Raw genomic sequence first — 8,505 nt, forward strand, 5'->3', positions numbered from 1 at the left:
TGGGAAAGCAGTCGAGGACGGCCCAAAGCTTTGGGAACCTGCGCCCGCGTGGGAGACCCGGAAGAGGCTCCTGGCTTCAGATCGGCATAGTATCGGCCCGTTGCGCTCACTTGGGGAGTGATCATGGGACGGAAGATCTTCCTCTCTGTCTCTCCTCTCTGTATATCCATTTTTCCAATGAAAAAGAATAATAAAAATAAATCTTAAAAAAAAAAAAAAAAGAAGCAACAAGCTGTGTGGGCACCTTTCTGGCTGGTGCGGTGATCTGAGTATGAGCAGCTTGGAAGCTGGGGGACAGTGACGGCTTCAGATGTCTCTGAGGCTTGGTGATCAAGATGGTTCCAGTCCTCGGACCCATGCAGCTGTGGGAGACCTGGAAGAAGCTCCAGGCTTCGGAACAGCTCAGCTCTGGCCATTGTGGCCAGTTGGGGAGTGAACCAGTGTATGGAAGATCTTTTCTCTCTCTCCTCCTCCTCTCTTTGAATCTACTTTTCCAATAACATCAAAAAGAGAGAGAGAGACTAGGTAAGTGGCCGTATGGATCTGAAACTCAAAAAGAGGTGCATAGATTTAGGAATCATTGACATACGTAGGTAATATAGAGCTTTTGATGGAGAGTTGATAACCAAATGAGAAACGGTAATTGACAGGGGCAGTCACAAGCAAAGCATCCTCCAGAGCGGACTGCTGAAGAGCACCTTGGTGGGGAGTGTCTCAAGCAGTGGAAGGGCCAAGTTCCAAGAGGAAGGATGCTCTCACCCTGCAGACAAACCCACTGAGAGCAAAGCATGGTCACTGACTTGAGTCCTTAGCAGGAAGCAGTGCCCTGGAGGCCATGCTGGAAGGGCAGAATCCTTAGTGAACTTGGCAGTGGGGATAGGAAGAGCCTACCAGGCACAAAGATTAGGTAGACAGGGATATGCTCTTTGAGGAGATTTGCGTTTCTTTCCCCTTTACTCCAACATGTGCATCCCCTATAAGATTTGTATACATTTTAAAATTTCATAACTTTAAATTTTAACGTTAAAGGGGTGAAAGCGGAGGCTGGCTGTGCGGGAAAGGGTAGGGCAATTCTTGTCCTACCTTAAAGTAACCTGGGACCATCCCCAAACCCCAGGCCTGGGCCCTATCACCTGTTCTTCATAATCTCTTCAGGGAGGGCTTGCCATTGATTTTTTTGGTTTTAAGAGGGATACCTGCTGAGGGATAAAACCATTGCGGATTCATTCTTCTGTTAAGATGGGAATGACTGAATCCTGTTTAAACACAAAAAGGAATGAACCCCCCTATCTACTTACTGATTTGAGATGCCTTTAGTTTGTATTACAAACATTGGAAGTTGACTTGTGGTACATCTGTCACTGATTAGCTACGTAATGTTTAAATGACAACATTCCACATGCATGTTCAGTAAGGTGGCAGCAAGCTGTAATGTCTCTTAGTCTACATTTTTTTTTTTCACTTACAACTCTCTTTAGAATAATTAACTCATTTGTACCTGTGGTTAGATACAGTCCAGCTCTAATCTTAGGATGCTTTGTTAACATTTTCTTTTTTTTTTTTAATATGGAACGCTTCGTGAGTTTACGGGTCATCCTTGCACAGGGGCCATGCTAATCTCTGTGTCGTTCCAACTTTAGTATATGTGCAGCTGAAGCACAACATTTTCTCCTTTGCCTCTGAAATTAGGATAGCAGAAGTTTCACAGGATGAAGCTCATTGAAGACAAAACCGTACTTAGAGACATATATATATAAGGCTTAGAGAAAATTCACGCTGTGTTCTTCTTGACCTTCAAATTGTATACAGTAAAATTTATTTTTCAATCAGGCAGATGTTTTAAAGCTGAAGATGCTTTACGTTCAATCAGGAGGAATGTCTCTAGGCTGAGAGAAGGTTATTGACAGACCCCCCTCTTCCCTACCCCCGGCCCGCCCATGGCCATGACCTTGCTCTACAGGAAGCCTACAGAAGCACCCGGCCTCTTGTCTTGCTGATAGGAAGATTCCTAGATAGAAACCCAGAATTTAATGATGGGTTTACTCCAGAACCACTTAAACTGGATAGAATGTGATGAAATTTGAATCCTTTGAAAATATCAAGTCCTGCAAAACTACTGTATGATAAAATATCTGAGGCGTGATAATATACCAAGGGTCTTCAGAAAGTTCATGGAAATATGTATTCTAAAAAAAATGGGCCCGGCGCGGTGGCGCAGTGGTTAAGGTCCTCGCTTTGCACGCACCGGGATCCCATATGGGCGCCGGTTCTATCCCGGCAGCCCTGCTTCCCTTCCAGCTCCCTGCCTGTGGCCTGGGAAAGCAGTCGAGGACGGCCCAAAGCTTTGGGACCCTGCACCTGCGTGGGAGACCCGGAAGAGGCTCCTGGCTTCGGATCGGCATAGTATCGGCCCGTTGCGCTCACTTGGGGAGTGAATCATGGGACGGAAGATCTTCCTCTCTGTCTCTCTTCTCTGTATATCCGCCTTTCCAATAAAAAATAAAATAAATCTTAAAAAAAAACCGACATGTGGATTTCAATGCACTAAAATAAACTTATCTCTTCATCTGATGTCTCGGTGAGTTTTTTGAAGTACCTAGAGGGTGGGGAGAAAGATTCCAATCCCTTCATTTCAAATCTTTGTCATGTAAATAGTAACACTAAGAAAAAGAAAAGGGTTGTTAGATATCAAAGCAGATAGAATTTCTACCCAGCAAAAGAAGCAAAGTCTTTGGAAACAGATACATTTAAAATTAAAAAAAAAATTTTTTTTACATTTATTTTTATTGGAAAGTCAGATATACAGAGAGGAAGAGAGACAGAGAGGAAGATCTTCCATCTGATGATTCACTCCCCCAGCGGCCACAGTGGCCGGAGCTGAGCTGATCCAAAGCCAGGAGTCTGGAGCCTATTCTGGGTCTCCCACTCGGGTGCAGGGTCCCAAGGCTTTGGGCCATCCTCAGCTGTTTTCCCAGGCCACAAGCAGGGAGCTGGATGGGAAGCAGGGCTGCTGGGATTAGAACTGGTCCCCATATGGGATCCCGGCACTTTCAAGACAAGGACTTTAGCCACTGAGCTGCTGCACCAAGCCCAAAACAGATACATTTATAAGAAATAATTAAAAAGAAGGGAAAATTATTTTTGAGCAGTTGTTGCTGCATTTCCTCATCTCTTGGCTGTGTGGGCCAACCTTAGTCTCAAGGTTAAGAAATGGCAGAGAAGGAGCTAAAGATGGGAAGGGTCGTATATACCTTCCAGGTTAAAAATGTCTACTCAACACTCAGGTGCAAATGTAACCAATTGAATTCTCAGATTTGGCTTACAGAAAAACTAGCATCAAAATAAGATTTATTCAGATAAGTCAAAGCAAGCAATTATATCTGAATTTCCACAAAACGTTTTTATAAATTTTTTTTATTTTTTTACATAAAATTGTTAGAAATATTGTTTTATTTTTTCAGTTTATATAAGAGAAAAAACATTTTCGTATTTCATATATGCAATTTGAAGAACATAATATTTCTACCTTACCCTCTCTTTCTCCCTCTTCCGTTTCTTTTTCTTTTGAACGTCAAAATAACATACTTTAACTTTGTAAGTACAAGCTTGACCATCCACTAAATAATGACTTCAACAAGTAGTAAGTAGAAAAACAAATATTGGGCTGCCATGATAGCCTAGTAGCTAAATCCTCGCCTTGCACACACCAGAATATCATATGAGTGTTGGTTCGTACCCCAGCTGTTCCACTTCCCATCTAGCTCCCTGCTTGTGGACTGGGAACGCAGCTGAGGATTGACCAAGGCCTGTGGACCCTGGGATCCTATACCTGGATGGGAAACCAGGAAGAAACTCCTGGCTCCTGACTTTGGATTCCGGCGCTTGTGGAGTGAGCCAGTGGACAGAAGATCTTTCTCTCTGATCTCCTTCTCTCTGTAAAAAAATTAATTTTTTTATATAAGAAAGAAAAACAGTAGTTCCTCAGACTAGACAAGGGCTACCAACAAAAATCAGATCTTAGTTGTCTATTTTGCTCATACATTTTTTTCCTGTACTCTATTAGTTACCACAAACCAGGGGAAAAATATTTGTCTTTTTTGAATGGCTGACTTCATTAAGCATTATAATGGTCTCCAGTTCAATCTTTTTTTGAAGGCAGAATTTCACTCCTTTTTGTGGCTGAGTATCGTTTAGGAATCTTCACCTTCGTTCTATTTTGAGGATCTAAGTTAATCTGAAAGCAGGCAAGTGAAAGCTGGCTCATGAGGCTTCAATTCAGTGTTTGTAGTGCTCCCTCCAAGTTATGAAGTGTTGGTAAAAGCATAAAGTGCCCAGCAGCTAATCAATAAAAGACACTTAAAAAGCAAAGTGCCCCTCTCCTTGTGGACCCCGTTGTTTCAGGGACAGACTTAATACCATTTCTTTAGGAATTGATGTATAGAAGACGCCACGGTGAGGGGAAGATCCAAAATTTTCACTAAGGTATTGGAGACCAAATAATTCAAAATGTTGTCTCTGCTGGGTTTCAGAGTTATTTGTGACTCATAAATTAAGACTCAGCCAGTTTAACTGCAGCTGCTGCTGTTTAGTATCACTTGGGGACATTGAATTCTTAGCTTGACACCTCCAGCAAATGAGCTAAAAAGTTTGATTTAACTTGAGGTCAGTTTTAACCTCAGCATTTAGAAGTTTTGTAATCAAATCACAACCAGCTTTCTCATTATGACTTGCAGGATGACCACACAGGAAAAGAATCAAGCTCTGCTGTTTTTTTTTTTTTTTTAATTTAAATTTTTCTGAATTTGTCAGTTCTATCTTTTCACTGGGCATGAGTAAGCAAAACTGTGCTTAATATAAAAGAAAGAAGCCAGTTGGCCCATAGTCAAATCACATATAAAGTTCTCTCAAATAACTCTTTTGATTTCATCTTCTTGCATTAGATATTTCAAGATTATTTTCATTTTGTAACTTAATGAAGTATATCAAGAATCATGTGCAATAAGATTGTGTTTGCAAATGCCAGAAAAAGTTCTTGGAGGGGAGAGAAGAAGATAATAAAGAAGGATTTCTTCTACCAAAATTGGTATGTTAAGTCACTGAAATCAAAAGAAACAGAAGAATGGAACAGAAGATCATACCCATGTATGCGTGAGAATATATTATGTAAAAAATACTATGAAATAGCATTGGGAAAATAGGCTTTATTTACAGATAGTTAAGGGTGAATTAAAATTAAGAAGGAAATAAATGATTGTTACTACCACCACATGAAGTAACATGAATGCATTCAAAAGTTTTAGTTGAAAAATTCAAGCATTAATTCTACCTTCACAAAATGCTTCCTACTGATTCTGCATATACTTATTCCTACTTACTCTGTTTTGTTTAACACAGAAATGTTTATTATTTTTTACAAGATTGATTGATTGGAAAGGCAGAGTGACAGAGAGGAAAGAGATCTTCTATCTGCTAGTTCATTTCCCAACAGGCTGCGACAGCCAGTGTTGGGCCAGACCAAAGCCAAGGACCTTTAGGTCTGTCTGGGTCTCCCACATAGGTGGCAAAGGCCCAGGCATTTGGGCCTTCATCTGCTGCTTTCCCAGGCATATTAGCAGGAAGCTGGATGGGAAGCCCAGCAGCCAGGAAAAGTATCAGCATGTAGGGGATGCCTTTATCTCAGAAAGCCACGTAACTTGCAGTGCCACAATACAAGACACTCATTATATGTATACATGTGTGTATGTTTTTGTGTGTGTGTGTTAAATTTATTTTTTATTTGAAAGACTTATACAAACAAGGAGAGAGAGAGAGAAAGGAATGTCTTCCAACCACTGATTCACTTCACAAATGGCCACAACAACCAGGGCTGAGTTGATCCAAAACTGGGAGCCAGGAACTTCTTCTGGGTCTTTCAAGTGGGTGCAACAGTTAAGGACTTGGGCTGTTCTGTGCTGCTTTCACAGGCCAAAAGCAGGGAGCTGGATGGGAAGTGGAGCTGTCAGGATTAGAACCAGCCCATAGCGGATCCCGGCGTATACAAGGTGAGGACTTTAGCCACTGGGCTACTCTGCAGAGCCCTTTCCTATACTTTTTTTTTTTTCCTTGTTCTATAAATTTTATTTTTGATATTTTTACATATTTTATTAGGGTGCGAAGGGTCAAAGGCTAGAGGGAAGTGGGTGTGAACATTGTTTTTGCACTCTCTTCTTTCCTTCCTGTGTCTGGGGAAGGGCAGAGATAAGGTTCGCCCATTCTGTGTTATGCATGTATCAGTAGGTACAGTCCACCTAGCCTGACTTGTCCCCAGTCCAACTTACATTCAGGCCAACAGGTGTTGCAACCCTGCCCGGTCTGGTCTGCCCCCAGTCTCAGCTCTCACACTCACCAGTGGGATAGTGGCCCAGCAGGGGAGTTGCTGCAGCCCCGCTACCAGGTTCGCCCACTCTCCTCTGGGTCTAACACGTGCTGGTAGGGCACTGCGCCTAGGTCGGGCATGGCTCGCCTCACCTCAACATTTGCCAGTGGGTGTTGTAGCCTCGCCCAGCCTGGCCCACTCCCAGTTTCAGCTCACCAGTGGGAACTACAGCATAGTCATCCCAATCGGCCCCCAGTCCCAGCCCTATGTGAACTGACTGGTATTAAGGCCTGACTTGGCATGACCCACATCATTCTGGCTCTCAGATTTGCCAGCAAGTGCCATGAACTGGCCCAGCCTGGCTTGCCCCAGACCGGAGCCAAAGATATGCTTGTGGGTGCGGTGACCTGGCCTGGTCTGGGCTGCTCCCTTTCTTGGTTCTTGCACTCACATGAAGGGACTGTGTCCCAACAGAGGAGTTGCCAAGCTCCCCCATCAGAATCTCTGCCAATGCCAGACCTCACGCACTGGTGGGTCCATGGGCCAGCCCTACTTAGTCTACTTCCTGTCCTAGCTGGAACAATGGTCTTTCCTGACTGGCCTTCACCCATTCCAGTTCTTACTGCTGGGTGCTACAGCCCAGCTAAGCCTGGCTATACCCAAACACAGCTCATGTGTGGCTCAGCAGGGGCAGAGACCTAGCCCTGCCCATCCTATACCCATTCTGGTTCTCATGAGCACTCTCATGGGTGCTGGAGTCTAGCCCAGTCTTGCATGCCCCAGACCCAATCCACACCTATTCTAAGGGAGACTGCATCATGTCCAAACCAAGGAAATATCAGAAAAGTGAGTCCTTCCTTTTACTTCTTTTCTCTCTCTCTTTTCCTCTTTTGTTTTCTTCTTTTTCATTCCATCACATCTAATTGTGTCCATTTAGGTCTTTCCAGAAGTAGATGCTAAAGATGATTCAACCTGAGAAAGACTTATTAGGAAACTGCCAGCAAAGGATGAGAAGGAAAGAATGCAGAGCCTCAGTCTGCAATATGGCTGAGAAAGCTTTGAGGTTTCCACGTGCTCCAGGGCTGTGGGCCCAGTTGGGAGAAGCATGATTTGTGCCTTCGCAGGACATCGTGAGGTCTGCCTCTTAGGACCTTGGCATGCTTTCTTAGAACAGGTCTCTGCAAGGCAATCATCAATGGGTGGCATTTTTATTATGGCATTTCCGTTGATGTTCACTTGACAGGAAGTTGTCTCAGCCAGGTTTCTCCACTACACTCAAAGGTAAGACAGTGGCTGAATGAGGATTTTCATTTTTGTCTTTCCTTGTCAATTCCTTTGCTTGACATTATGCTACACAATGCTTTTCCTTTTCCCTATTTATTTACTAGTTTATTTTTATTGGATGAAGTTGAGCAGTTACCTCTCAAAATGTCTTTTTAGATTTCATCAGTTTCCCAAATCCCTTTGTTAACCCTCAATTCCTCTGTAAAAATGAACTCATTAAGGAAGAGAAAGAAGGGCAAGAGACCCTGATTCAAAGACTAAAAGTATTGCCCATGTAGTTAAAGTGGGTATTATCATAAAGCTAGCCTGTACTCTGAGTGCTTAACACAAGTTCACAGTCCCTGATCACAGAAGCAGAACCTATCCTATCCTTGGACCCAGACAGACTGAGGAGACGTGCTGTCCACTAACACTGACCGATCCCAGGGAGGCCACGTGCACTGCAAACCAATAAGAGACCCATCGCTCTTCCCTTGCTTGAACTCTATGATTCACTGCCTTTAATGCCACAGGGAATACAGGATTTGCACATTCACTGCCTGGCTCCTTCCTTTGCATTTTTCAAGAAATATCTACTTTTTTTTTTTTTAAAAAGGCCATACATTTTTTAAAGATTTATTTCAGTGAGAGTCAAGGTTACACAGAGGGAGAGACAGATCTTCCATCTACTGATGCACTCACCAAATGGTTGTAAGGATTGGAGATGGGCCAGTCCTAAACTGACAGCCAGGAACTACTATATGGGTCACCCATGTGGATGCAGGGACCAATCACTTGAGCCAACATGTGCTACTTTCCCAGGCCACTAAAAGAGGACTGAGTAAGAGGTGGAGCAGCCAGAACTCAAACAGGCAGAGGCATGTCCT

At 43.3% G+C, this 8,505-nt stretch overlaps 1 pseudogene; it reads right to left on the minus strand.

Annotated features, from left to right (window-relative positions):
• Positions 1-1,560: 1,560 nt before the first annotated feature.
• Positions 1,561-1,660, minus strand: LOC121161124 (annotated as a pseudogene).
• Between the last annotated feature and the right edge of the window lie 6,845 nt (positions 1,661-8,505).

The sequence above is a fragment of the Ochotona curzoniae genome, unplaced genomic scaffold, assembly GCF_017591425.1.
Source record: "Ochotona curzoniae isolate NIBS_2020 unplaced genomic scaffold, NIBS_Ocur_1.0 contig_4642, whole genome shotgun sequence".
Lineage (NCBI taxonomy): Eukaryota > Metazoa > Chordata > Mammalia > Lagomorpha > Ochotonidae > Ochotona > Ochotona curzoniae.